The sequence below is a fragment of the Hyla sarda genome, chromosome 4, assembly GCF_029499605.1.
Source record: "Hyla sarda isolate aHylSar1 chromosome 4, aHylSar1.hap1, whole genome shotgun sequence".
Taxonomy (NCBI): Eukaryota; Metazoa; Chordata; class Amphibia; order Anura; family Hylidae; genus Hyla; species Hyla sarda.
In genome coordinates this window covers 90,109,543-90,126,217 of record NC_079192.1, presented here as the reverse complement: position 1 = coordinate 90,126,217, position 16,675 = coordinate 90,109,543, and the positions used below count along the sequence as shown (strand labels likewise).

Genomic DNA, 16,675 nt, shown 5'->3' with positions numbered 1-16,675 from the left:
TGTAAATTTTTTTTATTTTTTACACTAACATGCTGATGTTGCCCTATACTTTACATTTTCACAAGAGGTAAAAGGGAAAAAAAGCCCCCCAAAATTTGTAACGCAATTTCTCCTGACTACGGAGATACTCCATATGTGGGCGCAAAGTGCTCTGGGGGCGCACAACAAGGCCCAGAAGGGAGAGCGCACCATGTACATTTGAGGTGATTTGCACAGGGGTGGCTGATTGTTACAGCGGTTTTGACAAACGCAAAAAAAAAAAAAAAACACATGTGACCCCATTTCGGAAACGACACCCCTCAGGGAATGTAATGAGGGGTGCAGTGAGAATTTACCCCCCACAGGTGTCTGACGGATCTTTGGAACAGTGGTCCGTGAAAATGAAAACTTGTACAGCCCACTGTTCCAAAGATCTGTCAGACACCAGTGGGGGGCAAATGCTCACTGTACCCCTTGTTACGTTCCTCAAGGGGTCTAGTTTCCAAAATGGTATGCCATGTGGGTTTTTTTTCTGTCCTGGCACCATAGGGGCTTCCTAAATGCGACATGCTCCCCGAGCAAAATTTGCTCTCAAAAAGCCAAATATGACTCCTTCTCTTCTGAGCATTGTAGTTCGCCCATAGTGCACTTCAGGTCAACTTATGGGGTACCTCCATACTCAGAAGAGATGGGGTTACAAATTTTGGGGGGTATTTTCACATATTAACCCTTGCAAAAATGTGAAATTTGGGGGGAAACACACATTTTAGTGGAAAAATTATAATTTTTTTTTACATATGCAAAAGTCGTGAAACACCTGTGGGGCATTAAGGCTCACTTTATTCCTTATTACGTTCCTCAAGGGGTCTAGTTTCCAAAATGGTATGCCATGTGTTTTTTTTTTTTGCTGTTCTGGCACCATAGGGGCTTCCTAAATGCGACATGCCCCCCGAGCAAAATTTGCTCTCAAAAAGCCAAATATGACTCCTTCTCTTCTGAGCATTGTAGTTCGCCCATAGTGCACTTCAGGTCAGCTTATGGGGTATCTCCATACTCAGAGGAGAAGGGGTTACAAATATTGGGGGGGATTTCCTGCTATTAACCCTTGGGAAAATGTGAAATTTGGGGGGAAACACAATTTAGTGAAAAAAAATATTTTTTTTTTACATATGCAAAAGTCGTGAAACACCTGTGGGGTATTGAGGCTCACTTTATTCCTTATTACGTTCCTCAAGGGGTCTAGTTTCCAAAATGGTATGCCATGTGTTTTTTTTTTTTTGCTGTTCTGGCACCATAGGGGCTTCCTAAATGCGACATGCCCCCCGAGCAAAATTTGCTCTCAAAAAGCCAAATATGACTCCTCTTCTGAGCATTGTAGTTCGCCCGTAGTGTACTTCAGGTCAACTTATGGGGTACCTCCATACTCAGAAGAGAAGGGGTTACAAATATTGGGGGGTATTTTCTGCTATTAACCCTTGGAAAAATGTGAAATTTGGGGGGAAATACACATTTTAGAGAAAAAAAATAATTATTTTTTTACATATGCAAAAGTCGTGAAACACCTGTGGGGTATTAAGGCTCACTTTATTCCTTGTTATGTTCCTCAAGGGGTCTAGTTTCCAAAATGGTATGCCATGTGAGGTTTTTTTTTTGCTGTTCTGGCACAATAGGGGCTTCCTAAATGCAACATGCCCCCCAAAAACCATTTCAGAAAAACATACTCTCCAAAATCCCCTTGTCGCTCTTTCCCTTCTGAGCCCTCTACTGCGCCCGCCGAACACTTTACATACACATATGATGTATGTGCTTACTCAAGAGAAATTGGGCTACAAATATAAGTATACATTTTCTCCTTTTACCCCTTGTAAAAATTCAAAAATTGGGTCTACAAGAACATGCGAGTGTAAAAAATGAAGATTGTGAATTTTCTCCTTCACTTTGCTTCTATTCCTGTGAAACACCTAAAGGGTTAAAATGATGACTGAATGTCATTTTGAATACTTTGGGGGGTGCAGTTTTTATAATGGGGTCTTTTGTGGGGTATTTCTAATATGAAGACCCTTCAAATCCACTTCAAACCTGAACTGGTCCCTGAAAAATAGTGAGTTTGAAAATTTTGGGAAAAATTGGAAAATTGCTGCTGAACTTTGAAGCCCTCTGGTGTCTTCCAAAAGTAAAACCTCATCACTTCTATGATGCAAACATAAAGTAGACATATTGTATATGTGAATAAAAATTTTTTTTATTTGTAATATACATTTTCCTTACAAGCAGAGAGCTTCAAAGTTAGAAAAATGCAAAATTTTCAAATTTTTCATCAAATTTTAGGATTTTTCACAAGGAAAGGATGCAAGTTACCACAAAAATTTACCACCATGTTAAAGTAGAATATGTCACGAAAACACAATCTCGGAATCAGAATGATAACTAAAAGCATTCCAGAGTTATTAATGTTTAAAGTGACAGTGGTCAGATGTGCAAAAAACGCTCTGGTCCTTAAGGCCAAAATGGGCTTGGTCCTGAAGGGGTTAAAATATGCCCAAAATATCTAATCAAACACTCACATGCTTACCGAAAATGAACATAAGAAAAATAAATAAATAAATAAAATAGCACAACTTGGCTTGTCAAAATATAAACATAAAAGTTATCATTACCCGACTATAAATCAAAACCATCCATACTTGGGAACACGCAACAAGAAAAGTAAACAGAAAAGTAGCAAGCACACCTAAAAAAAAAAAAAAAATGAATAAATAAATAAAATAAAAAATAATTATTGTATGTTTTTTTACATTTTATTTTTTTATATATTTTTTAATTTATTTTTTACATTTTTTATATTTTTTTAATCTATATATATATTTTTTTTTCTCATATATTAAAATAATAAATAGATAAATAAATAAATAAAAAAATTACAAAAAAAATGTATATTGCAATAATAATAATAATAATAATAATAATAATAATAAAAATAATCAAAATAATCATATCACACATACATTCACTTACAAAACGTCCAAAGTAACTGGATCCTCTATCCGGGACTAATGAAAATACCAAAGAAAACATAAAACAGACCAAATAACTGAAATAAACAAAATAAACAACAAATCAACACAACAACTGGTCCGGCTACCATAACGCTATAACATGAAACAATATGAAACAATATAGATATAACACAATATAGGTACAAAATTACTAAATTTACTATATAAATAAAATATAATATAAACAAAATATATGCACTACAGAAAACACCTACAAAATCAATAGAAAACCCTAGGAAAAACCCTACACTAAAACTGTACCCTCACCCACCCCCCGGTCATCAGAGTTCCTACACTTCAAATTATCCCTCACATATAGCTTCCCCTGAAAGCAGCGCCAGGCCAAGTCCCAAAACTTCTGGGGGATCCTTTTCATGTTTAAAAGGTACAACCCCACCCTCAGATCCCGACCTGGGCAGTCCCTGAGCGCCAGAGGCTTCTGGAAGTGGGTCAACAGAACCCTTTTGTCAAGGAACTGCCTTCACTGGGTCCTGATCTCCCACACTCCCAGACCCCACCGACGTATCGCCTTCAGAGTCGGGGTAGCGTAAGCCGGAAGATATCCATGGGGCGTAGGGAGGTCCTTCACTTGCCCTCCTGTCTCCCATTCCTGGAAGAAAGGCCGAAACCATTCCCTGCAGGAGAGTACCCACGGAGAAGCCCTCTCTGACCAGAGGTTTGAGATGTTAGCTTTCAAGAAGGTGTTGGTTAAGAACACCACAGGGTTTACCATAGATAAACCCCCTAGTCTCCTAGTGCGCTACGTAACCTCCCTCTTGACTAGGTTCATCCTGTTTCCCCATAACAGTTGGAAAAACAGGCTGTAGATTCTAATGTAGTAAGCTTCTGGCAAGATACATACGCTGCAGATAGATAAACAAGGGGAGTTGGTACGATTTGATCAGGTGTACCCTTTCCCTGAGGGTCATAGACCAACCCTTCCATTGGTCCACCTTCTGAGCGGCATCCTGGAGCTTACCATCCCAGTTTTTGGTTGGATAATCATCCTGGCCGAATATGATGCCCAAAACTTTTGCTGACTCTTGGGGCCCGGGAAGAGTGTCCGGGAGATCAAACGTGGGATCTCCCCCTCCCAGCCAGAGACTCTCACACTTATCCCGGTTGATCTTAGACCCAGATGCCTCCGATTAGCGGTCCACTTCCGACATCACCACATCGACCTCCTCTCGCGAGGAGACAAAAATAGTGACATCGTCAGCGTACGCCACCACTCTCTGGGCGACATCCAGCTCCGCCAGACTCATCCTGACTCCCGCCAACGGCCCACAATGTACCCTCCGGACGAAGGGATCGATCGCAAACACGTATAAAAGCAGGCTCAAAGGACAACCCTGACGGACTCCGGACCCCACCTCAAAACAGCGGCCAGACCAACCGTTCACCAGTGGGAAACTCTCTGCCCCTGCATACAAGATCTTAAGCCAATTAACAAAAGTACTCGGTAAGCCATATCTCAGGAGGACGGACCAGAGGTATTCGTGGTTCACCCGATCAAACGCTTTGGCCTGATCCAGGGACAGCAAGTACCCCTTCCAGAAACCCGCTCTACTCCGCTCCACTGCCTCCCTGACACTAAGGACCGCACTTAAGGTGCTTCGGCCTGGAACAGAGCAGTGCTGAGCCCCCGAAAGGAGCCGGGGTGCAAACTTCACCAGCCGATTAAACAGTATCTTAGCCAGAAGCTTCCTGTCCGTATTGAGAAGAGCTATGGGCCTCCAATTCTCAATACGGCTGGGATCTTTACCCTTTGACAGAAGAATCAGGGCTGACCTCCTCATTGAATTCGGCAGACTGCCCGAGGAGAGACACTCATTGAATACCTCAGTCAAGAGGGGAGCTAAAGACTCCTTAAAGGTCCTGTACCACTCGGATGTTAAGCCATCCGGACCTGGCGACTTCTTAGAGCGAGCCCCTCGATCGCCAGCCTCACTTCCTCTTCCCTGATTTCTTCTGCCAAAACATAAAGAGAGGGGTCTACCCCTGGCTCAGGAATGGTTTCAGCCAGGAAAGCCGACATCTTGTCTTGATCTAGATCCTTCCTTCCCAAGAGGTGCGAGTAGAAGGATCTGACGACCTCCAAGATCCCTGATCTGGACCGATTCAGAGATCCTGTACTATCAATCAGTCCTGAAATGACTTTACTACTCACTGACATCTTACAGTTTGTGTAAGGGTCGGGCGAGCGGTACTTCCCGAAATCCCTCTCAAAAACCAAAGATGCGTGCCTATCGTACTGACACCCCATCAGCAAGGATTTCACTCTGGAGATATCCTCACGGCTACCTCCAGTCGAGACAAGAAGCTCGAGTTTCCTACTCAGACCCTGATACAGGCGATACCTGTTCAGGGACCTGAGGCTCGAGAGCTGGTGGAAGAACCCCGCAACCCGCTTCTTGAATATCTCCCACCACTCTGACTTACTACTACATAGGCCCAGTAAAGGTACCTGACTCTGAAGAAAATCCTCAAAGGACTGTCTTATCTCCGCTTCCTCCAGGAGGGACAAATTCAGCTTCCAATAACCTTTTCCCATCCGGGGGGGTCTCTGAAACATTCAGGGAAAACAAAATCATACAGTGGTCGGAGAACTCCACCTCAACCACGGACACTGCGGAAGCTACGGCTTCCTCCTTTAAATAAAACCTATCTATCCTAGACCTGCGACTACCTTGATGATAGGGGAAACCCGTGTGGCCTGAGGGGCTCCGGATGTGGGCATCCTCTAGGCGAGCTTCTCTAGCTATGCTAATCAGTGCAACACTATTGCAAGTCAGCGGACCATTGGAGCCTCTCCTATCTTGAGACCTCGTGACATTATTGAAGTCCCCTCCAAAGATCACTTGCCGACTCGTAAAAAGAAAGGGCTTAATCCTCATAAAGAGATCTTTACGGCCCCGCTTAGTTTGCGGGGCGTAGATGTTAATGAGCCGGTGCTCTTGTCCCTTCATGAAGACATCTAAGATCAGGCACCTCCCCATTTCTAACTCAATAACCCGTCTGCATTCAACAGGAGCAGTAAAAAGGACCGCCACCCCACTATACGGCTCAGCCGCAAGAGACCAGTGGGAGGGACCGCGCCTCCACTCTCTTCTGGCTTTTACCAGGGAGGCTAGATCTGACAACCTGGTCTCTTGTAAAAAGAAAATGTCAGTTTCAACACGGCCGAGAATATCAAAGGCTGCGAATCTAGCCGTATCTGATTTTATGCTGGCACAGTTAATGGATGCCAACGTCAGTGGGGTGAGTGCCGCCATCCTAGGTGATTGAGTTAGATGGCCTCACCCCTTAAACCTTCTTCCTCTCCTTCCCTCGACACCCATCTGAATCGGAGGAAGACCCTTTGCCTCTTTTTAAACTCAGGGATATATCCATCCCAGGATCTTTACCTCCAGCATCTGGTGTTACCTCAGCCCCTGAGGAAACTGCCCCAGAGGAAGGAGGCTCGGCACCTCCTGGAGGCCGCACTGCCTCCGGACCCTCGAGAAGAGGAGGGGAGATGGTATCCCCAAGGGCCTCATATCGATTTGAAAGGACGATCAGAGGGTCAGAGACTGAGTTGTTCCTTCTATGGTCTGAGGCTACAACTGAAGAGGAGGACTGCGCAGCCTTACTCTTATCCTTCTTCTTCTTCCTCCTCTTCTTCTTTTCCTGGCCACCATTTACTGTCTGCCCCTCCTTCTCCTGCTCATCCACAGTTTCGGATTCAGAGGCATGACTGGAGGAAGGAGCATCTTGACCTTCTTCCCTACGCAGTCTCCCTATCTCCTCATCCAGTTCCGCCCCACCCAAAGCCTCAGAGTTATTCTGACCTCCTTCTGAGCCAGTGTCTGGAGTGGGACCCCGAGCCACCCCTGACACCTGGGCATTCTCAAGGGCCCTCTCCAACCTGCGCTTCTCCTCTCGCCTCCGCATAGAGGGGGTCTTATATTTTTCCTTCACTGGCTTTGGTGCCCCCTCTCCTCCACTAGTCCCCTCCCCCGCTGGGGCAACCGTTAGGCTCTCCCCAGCCGGGGCGGTCACAGTGTTAGAGAACGAGCGTGGACACCGGCTGAACGGGTGACCTAGGTCACCACACAAGTTACACCGAATCTGCCCACAGGTGGCCGCCAGAGGACCCACCCCACAGCAGAGGGCGCATATCTGCTGAGTGCAGTTGGCACTAAAGTGGTTTGGGTCACCACACCTGTGACACAGCCTCGGCTGCCCCTCGTAGAAGATCTGAATCCTGTCGCGTCCCAGAAAGGCGGCCGAAGGGATGTGGGTGACCGTGTTCCCTGAACGCCTGAGACGAACAGAAAACGTCCAGGCCCCAGACCATATATTGTGCTCGTCAAAGTTCTTCCGGGGGACGTCCGTCACCTCCCCGTACCTGCCCAGCAAGGTCATAATGTCATAACAAGAAAGTGACTTGTTACGGGTCAAAACGGTCACTTTCTTTACCATACTCTGGCGAGATACCGCTTTTACAGCGAAATCTCGCCATCCAGGCTCGTTTTTCATCAGCTCATAATTAGACCAAAAGAGATCTAGTCCTTCCGGCCTAACAAAGCTGACGTCAAACTCGGAGGAGCCGAAGGGGTGAATCAGGTCAAAGATGTCCCCAGCCCTGAAACCCATCTGTAAAAGAAGCTCCACCACCACCACGCATCTTCGCCTTTCCAGACCAAACGGGCCACATTCCTGCGACCTACCTCCTGCCCGGGTGTCTGGAGGGACCATACGGCCTACCCATTCCTCTCTCGGAACGCTCCCAGACCGTGTCTCTCAACCCAAAAAGACAGGTCCATCTCCTTTCCCTCTACCTGGAGCATCCTTTCTCCTCTCTTTAGTGCCTCCAGGAGGCGCCGTTGCAACTGACCTTCACCAGATGCAGGAGGTAAAGATCCTACTGAACCCCCAGCTGCCACACTTGCATAACTCCTGACGACCGGGGGGGCAGCGGGACCAGACACCGTCCCTACATCCCCGCCTAGGCCACCTGTACTGCCACAAAAGCCACTCTTATTCCTCCCATCCACACCACTACTACTACTCTCATTCACACCACTACTCCTCCCATCTGCACCACTACCACTCCTCTCATTCACACCACTACCACCCCTCCTCTTCACTCCACTATCACCACTCTTATTCACTTCACTGCCACTCCTCCCAATCACTCCACTACCACTCCTCCCATCTGCACCACTACCACTCCTCTCATTCACTCCACTATCACCACTCTCATTCACACCACTACCACTCCTCCCATCCACAACACTACCACTCCTCCCATCTACACCACTACCACTGCTCCCATTTACACCACTACCACTCCTCCCATCTGCACCACTACCACTCCTCCCATCTGCACCACTACCACTCCTCCCATCTACACCACTACCACTCCTCCCATTTGCACCACTACAACTGCCACATACACCCCTCTCATCCACAGCACTACCACTCCCATCTTTCAAACACCTTGTATTAACATTGCTTTTATTGACAGTATTTTTGGGATCAGCAGCTGCTTCACCCACTACCTCTGGGCTGGCCTGGACATGCTTTAGCTTGGCCTTTTTGTACATTCTCAGGTCACCGGCTGCTGCCATTATCGGCGACGCTGACTCCTCCTCCATTCGAGATGTTACCGCCGACATCACCTCCCGAAGCTGAGGCTGCCCCTCCGGGCGCAACTTCACCCCTCCTCGTGCCACTGATGTGCAGGGACTCCCCTCTCTCACAGGAGAGATCCCTGCAGTGTCCGCGCCAAACACTGTGCCCAACCGCACGGGCTCAGCAGCAGGTTCTGACACCTGGACGCTCCCCCCCCCCTCTCAGGGGAGTGCTCCGCAGCACCGACACTACTAGCAGCGCCCAGGGGACCGCCCCCCGAGCAGAAGATCTCACCACACACCTCAGGCGCCTGGACACTCCCCCCCCCCTCTCAGGGAAGTGCCCCGCAGGGCTAGTAAAATTGCCCACAATACTCGGGGAACCACTCCCCTTGCAAACTGCCGCATAACTATTGCCCACCATTAGCCCGTCCTGCTCTTCCCTACCAGCAGGACGCGTGACTGTAGCACCTGCGGCCATGTTGGATGCAGCACTGTACCCCCCGTGCTGGTCCCGTTCCACAGCAGAAGCGGGATCTGGCAGGGTGGGAGGCCCAGCAGCCTGAATCAACTTTTCAGGTGGCCCAGACTGCTGGATTGGAGAGAAAACAAACTTTATCTGCTCCTCAGCCTTTTTCTTCTTCTTTTTTTTCCCTCTTCCTCCTCTCAGGGCCCAGGTCCTGGCCAAAACTGCAATTTTCCAGACGGTTGGGTGACTCCTGCATCACTATGGCCCGCAGGAGCCCCCCACAGACCAGTCCACTGTCACCGCCATCACTACTGTCACTTTCCTCAGAGGTGGCTGGTAAGGCGACTTGGGCAGGGTTGATGTAATCTGCACTCGGGGTGACAGAGGTCTTAGGGGTATACGGGGTATCACACATATCCCCCTCACTCTCATCTCCCTCACTGCCGCCATCTCCCTCACCACCTTCCTCCATCTTCTCCTCCGTGACACACAAGCACTCTTCCTCCCCCTGACTATCCTCTTCCTCCTTCACAGGGGTACGCATGGTTTTATAGCGGTCTTCATTCTTTAATTTTTCTTTAAACATGCCTGCACCCTCTACAATCAGCATTCGGGCTCTCAACACCTCCTGCTCCTCTGCCTTCAGCTGACACACCCTGGCAGCGAACCTTGCCCTCATGGCCTTGGCAGAGTTATCTGTTTGGTAGCGAGCAAACTTCAGGTCTTCCCTTATGATTTTCAGCTTTTTTCCCAGCTACTCATATTCTACTAGATTTGCCTGCATGCGGGAACCGAAAGTAGCTAGCGACTCCCTGGGACCCTTCACCCCCCATTGCTGGGGTTCCATAGTATCAGACACAGTCCCCGAAGACATAACCATAAGCTTCTTACCGGACGCCTTGCGGTTTCCAGCGACGGACGGGGGAGTGGGCTCCACATTACTGCGGAGCCTGCTGGATCATCTCACCCTGTCCTGGGAATCGGCCGTAGCTCTCTCACTCCCACCCCCCGCCGTCCTAGTTCGAGGGGTGGAAGTCTGGGGCTCCATAGCAGGAGGCTCTCCCAAGGAAGCTGCCACCCTCCTGGGGAAAAGGCTGTAGGAAACACTGCTTCAATCCTCTCTCTCTGGAAAACTCTGCAAGTCAGACACACCCAACAGCTGCTGTGTTCCACAGGAAGTGCTCTCTGCTGACACCTCTGTCCATGTCAGGAACTGTCCGGAGTAGGAGAAGTTTACTATGGAGATTTGCTCCTACTCACAGAGAGCACTGTAGTCAGACCGAAAAGAACTATACAACTTCCTCTGTAGCATACGGCAGCTGATAAGTACTGTAAGGATTAAGATTTTTAAGAAGTAATTTACAAATCTGTTTAACTTTCTTGCACCAGTTGATTTAAAAAAACTAAAATAAAATAATGTTTTCCCCCGGAGTACCCCTTTTACGTAACACCTGTAAATTCTGCACTACGAATATCAGCAGCCACTGAAGAGAGGTCATCCAACAACTGAAGTCCCAAAAAAATCTGCCACTAAATCCCTCAAGCAACCGTTCAGCCCCAGTCCAGAACCATCTGACCGGACCACAGGGACCAGTGTGGAGGAGAACAGTGTCTAGGCTGTAAAATAGAAGAACACTGGAGCAGCCAGATACACTGACTCTAAGGCTGAGCCTCATACTTCTACCGAAGCTGCAGAGTTATAGGGGAACTGTAATAATGAAAGTACTACAACCCCCAGTGTGGTCCGTCTATGCCCCCCTAAGGGTCAGGGTTGGAGGAGGCACAGGTTGAAAAGACACACTACAATGGGAGTTGTAGTACTGTAGTTGTTAAAGAAAAAAAAGATGTTTTCATCAGGTTGCCCATAGCAACCAATCAGATTGCCTCTTTCATTCTTGAGAAGACCTCTGAAAAATAAAAGAAGTAATCTGATTGGTTGCTAAGAGCAACTGGACAACATTTCCTCTCCACAGGTACATTTCCCCGATTGTCTTCATATTTAGGATGAGAATCTACTGACAAAGTGAGTAGCCAACCATTTCTGGACATAAAACTCTGTAAGAGACAGCAGTCTGGGGGCGTCTGTGGTGGACATGAAGGAAGGGGGGGGTCCAGGGAAATTGAGATTTGACGTCTGCAGCGAGCGCTTCTCACTGAGCGACGGGTCTCATCCCAGGTATTGCAGGGGGACCCCCCACGATCAGCTACTTATCCCATAACCCATGGATAGGGGATAAGTTAATTTTTGCCATAGTTTTCCTTTAATTGGCCAGAACACACCCAAAATCGGTCCCAGCCAAATATTGCTTTGTGTCCTGTCATTTCTCCCAGCTGTTCTTTTTCTACCTGCTTGTAAGGCATGCCTACACTCTCTAATTCCTTAAAGTGGTACTCCGCCCCTAGATATCTTATCCCCTACCTTAAGGATAGGACAAAAGATGACTGATCACTGGGACCCCCGCAATCTTCATGCAGCACCCGGCGTTCCAAATAATATATTTAGAACTCTGGGTTCTCGTGGTGCGGGTCGTGACCTCACGCCACGCCCTTTCCATTTATGTCTATGGGAGGTGGTGTGATGTCACAAGAAGGTGTGGCATGATGTCACGAATCCCACCACAGGAACCAGTGAGCTAAACATACTATTTAGAATTTTGGTTGCTGCATGGAGATTGCTGGGGTCCCAGCAGCAGGATCCCATTGATCAGACATCTTATCCCCTATCCTTTACATAGGGGATAAGATATCTATACCCCTTTAAGGGACAGTTCATGTACCCAAAAGTTGATCCTTTGCAACCGTATGACCCCTAGCAAGTTCCCTGCATGAGTCCCATTCATCAGAAAAAGGCTTGTGCATGGAACTTGCTGGGTGTTCTACGTTTGCCTCATAAGCTGCACCACCCAGCACCAGTTGCCTCTCTCCGCACCGCATTATGCAGATCGTGCAGGAGAGCAGCTTTGGTCATCCATGTTTTGCTAACTCTATTTTCACACACAGAAATAAATAAATGAGTCGAACAAGTCAAAGAACAGTTTAAAAAAAGGGGAACTTTATTTATTATTTATTAAAATGTTTGTGTAGGGGATTTTTTGTAACCTCCCATCACTCACAAAGAGCGTACAGTAACTAATACTCAGGACAGGAAAAACCTCCAGAGGGGAGGAAACCTGTAGGGAATCCATGGCTACTGTATGGCCCTTCCTCTGGGCATACTAAAGGAGGTTACCTCTAGAATTTGGGCAAATGTTTCTGTGTATGTGCATGATTCCTAGGCCTGTGCCTTCATCCAACGTCTTGCTGTAGGTCCCGAAATGCTACTCCATGTCCTGGAGATAGTGCATCTAAGATAAGAAAAAAAAGATAGATTATTTACATGTTTATCATAGAAATACACATGGAACTGCACTAAAGATCTTTTGGACACAACAATGTAACACTTACCAGTCACAGTCATGTGTATGACTTTGCATTCCCGCGTCCCTACACAGTGTCCAGCACCGGCCCCTCACTGATGGAGAATGAACAGGAGCCGTGTTATTTCTGCTCAGTGCTGCCCTTTGGTGGACAATGGTTATGACATCACATGTGTAACACGCTGTTACCTCCTGGGAGTTCTATTTCAGTAGTGCTGCTCTCTGATTGGCTGAAAATCAAAAAAGCTTTCTAATATATTCTGTATGACTGTTATCTAAGGTTTTTGACAATTTTTATTAAAATGGCGCCACTCCCTGTGGGTGCGTTATATTTGTTTCTCCTAACCAGACATTCTGTATAAGTAATATCATTTGGTGGCCCCAACAGCCTGGGCCCATAGGTTTCTTACATAGATCAATGCTACTCCGGTAGGCTCAATGAGCAGCACTGGCCGCCGGGACGTCTGACGAGTGACGTCCCTGACGTTGCGGTCTGGAGCGAAGGATGTCACTAGTCATACGTCCCAGCAGCCATTGATTTAAAGTGGTCGTGGCTCCTGCTGCCAGTTCCAGATCAGACACCATGGCCCTAGATTGACATACTGCAACACCGATCCCCTGTGGCTGCCCACCTGTTGCAAAACTACAACTCTCAGCCTTCGGCTGTCAGGGCATGCTGGGAGTTGCAGCTTTGCAATAGCTGGACAGACGTCTGTCGAAAGGGGGGAAAAAGCACCAGAAATAAAGCAATGTGGGCTTTGAAAAACACCATTTATATGTTGTTTTTAATCACAGCCTAAGCCTAGGAACAAACACAATTCTTGTTTGATGTTTTGGGTTTTTTTTGCACAAAAAAACAAACATCAAAATCTTCTCCCTCATTTCTTTTCTCAGCTATCTTTGTGTTATTTTTGCTAAAAGCACTGGGGGGGGGGGGGGGGGGGGGGAGGGGGAGGGGTTGTCTTAGAGATTTATCAAAACCAGGGAAGAGGGAAAGTGGACCAGTTGCCCATAGCAACCAATCAGGTAGTTTCTTTCATTTTTAAAAAGGCCTCTGAAAAGTGAAAGAAGCGATCTGATTGGTTGCTATGGGCAACTGGTCCACTTGACCTCTGCACAGGTTTTCATACATCTGTCCCAATGTGTATTATTATTATCATCATCATCATCATTATCATTATTATTATTATTATTATTATTATTATGGGAAGTGTTTTTTCTTTAGTGTTTTTTTTCCCTCTGGCTTTTCTCATTACAAGTCATGCGATTCTTTCATCATTTGACTGAAGGATTTCTAAAAAAAAAAATTGTGAGAAAATACCCCCCCCCCCCCCCAAAAAAAAAAAAAAAAAAAAAAAACATGCTCTCGGCATCCCACAGATTTGATAGCCTAAAAACACCATAAAAGGATGAAGAAACTCCCATTAGTGTCTGGTGTTTCATATTACCCTATTGATTCCAACCTAACATGTGCCCGCAGCGAGCATGGTGTTTTTTATGACAAACACGCCAAGTGTAATCCCAGCTGAAATGAATGTTTTCACAATAGGTGTGAACAGGCTGCAGGCTGTGCTAGATATATTTGCATAGTTGCGGCATACAGCACGTGCAGCATTTATGTGGCGGCTTTCCGCTGGCATATATGGCTTTCTTTGCTGGTGAATGCAGCGGGCACTTACTGGCGGTTTTTTCCTAGCTGCACAGTTTTGCACCACAACCACTCCGGCTGGGACCAGGCTGACCGATCTAATGACCAAGATGCCGCAGTGAACGGCTTTCTTTCTGTGAAAGTTCTGGCGAACTACAATGCTCAGAAGAGGAGGAGCGCCATTGAGCTTTTGGAAAGAGAATTAGTTTGGAATGGTCAGGGCCATGTGCGTTTACAAAGCCCCCCGTGGTACCAGAACAGTGGACCCCCCCACATGTGACCCCATTTTGGAAACTACACCCCTCACAGAATTTAATAAGGGGTGCAGTGAGTATTTACACCCCACAGATCTTTGGAACAGTGGGCTGTGCAAATGAAAAATTTAATTTTTCATTTTTACGGACCACTGTTCCAAAAATCTGTCAGACACCTGTGGGGGTAAATTCTCAATGTACCCCTTATTACATTACGTGGCGGGTGTAGTTTCCAAAATGGGGTCACATGTGTCGGGGGTCCATTGTTCTGGCACTATGGGGGCTTTGTAAACACATGTGGCCTTCAATTCCGGACAAATTTTCTCTACAAAATCCCAATGGCGCTCCTTCTCTTCGGAGCATTGTAGTTCGACCGCAGAGCACTTTAAATTCACATATGGGGTATGTTCTTACTCAGAAGAGATGGGGTTACAAATTTGGGGGAAGCTTTTTTCCTATTTTCCCTTGTGAAAATGAAAAATTTAGGGTAACACCAGCATTTTAGTGAAAAAAATATTTTTTTTTCATTTTCCCTTCCAACTTTAATGAAAATTCATCAAACACCTGTGGGGTGTTCAGGCTCATTATACCCCTTGTCACGTTCGGTGAGGGGTGTAGTTTCCAAAATGGGGTCACATATGGGTATTTTTATTTTTTTTGCGTTTGTCAGAACCGCTGTACAATCAGCCACCCCTGTGCAAATCACCAATTTAGGCCTCAAATGTACATGGTGCGCTCTCATTCCTGAGCCTTGTTGTGAGCCCACAGAGCATTTTACGCTCACATCTGGGGTATTTCCTTACTCAGGAGAAATTGCATTACAAATTTTGGGGGTCTTTTTTTCCTTTTACCGCTTGTGGAAATAAAAAGTATGGGGCAACACAAGCATGTTAGTGTAAACATTTTTATTTTTTTACACTAACAGGCTGGTGTAGCCCCCAACTTTTCCTTTTCACAAGCGGTAAAGGGAAAAAAAGACCCCAAAAATTTGTAGTGCAATTTCTCCCGAGTACGGAGATACCCCATATGTGGCCCTAAACTGTTTCCTTGAAATACGACAGGGCTCCGAAGTGAGAGAGCGCCATGCGCATTTGAGGACTAAATTAGGGATTGCACAGGGGTGTACATAGGGGTATTCTACGCCAGTGATTCCTAAACAGGGTGCCTCCAGCTTTTGCTAAACTCCCAGCATGCCTGGACAGTCAGTGGCTGTCCAGAAATGCTGGGAGCTGTTGTTTTGCAACAGCTGGAGGCTCCATTTTGGAAACCCTGTCGTACAAGACGTTTTTAATTTTTTATTGGGGGGGGGGGACAGTGTAAGGGGGTGTATATGCAGTGTTTTACCCTTTATTATGTGTTAGTGTAGTGTAGTGTTTTTAGGGTAAATTCACACTGGCGTGTTACGGTTAATTTCCCGCTAGGAGTTTGCGCTGCGGCGAAAAATTTTAAGTAGGAAATTTACTGTAAGCCTGTCCGTGTGAATGTACCCTGTACATTCACATGGGGGGCAAACCTCCAGCTGTTTCAAAACTACAACTCCCAGCATGTACTGACAGACCGTGCATGCTGGGAGTTGTACTTTTGCAACAGCTGGAGGCACACTGGTTGGAAAACCTTCAGTTAGGTTATGTTACCTAACTCAGTATTTTCCAACCAGTGTGCCTCCAGCTGTTGCAAAACTACAACTCCCAGCATGTACTAATCACCAAAGGGCATGCTGGGAGATGTAGTTATGCAACAGCTTGAGATACCCAACTACAATTCCCAGCATGCCGAGACAGCTGTTTGTTTTCTGGGCATGCTGGGAATTGCAGTTTTGCAACATCTGGAGAGCTACAGTTTTTAAATCACTGCACAGTGATCTCCAAACTGTGGACCTCCAGATGTTGCAAAACTACAACTCCCAGCATGCCCAGACAACAAACAGCTATGTGGGCATACTAGGAGTTGTAGTTTTGCAAGATCTGGAGGGATATAGTTTAGAGACCACTGTATAGTGGTCTCAAACTGCAGCCCTCCAGCTGTTGCAAAACTACATATTCCAGCATGCCCAAACAGCTGTCTGGGCATGCTGGGAGTTGTAGTTTTGCAACATCTGGAGGGCTACAGTTAGAGACCACAGTCTCAGACTGTAGCCCTCCAGATCAACTTACCGGCTTCCATACCATCCCGGGAGCCGTCCTCTTCAGAAGTAAGTGACGGGTAAGTGGACGTCGGCGCCCGGTCCCCTTTGGT

The 16,675-nt window shown here is 46.8% G+C and overlaps 1 long non-coding RNA gene across 1 annotated transcript; it reads right to left on the bottom strand.

Annotated features, from left to right (window-relative positions):
- Nucleotides 1-12,151: 12,151 nt before the first annotated feature.
- LOC130368199 (uncharacterized) lies at nucleotides 12,152-12,678 on the bottom strand. Its single transcript, XR_008892350.1, has 2 exons — nucleotides 12,567-12,678; nucleotides 12,152-12,466 (listed from the first exon to the last, which is right to left on the bottom strand). It is a non-coding gene; the product is annotated as an uncharacterized LOC130368199 (long non-coding RNA).
- Nucleotides 12,679-16,675: the final 3,997 nt, after the last annotated feature.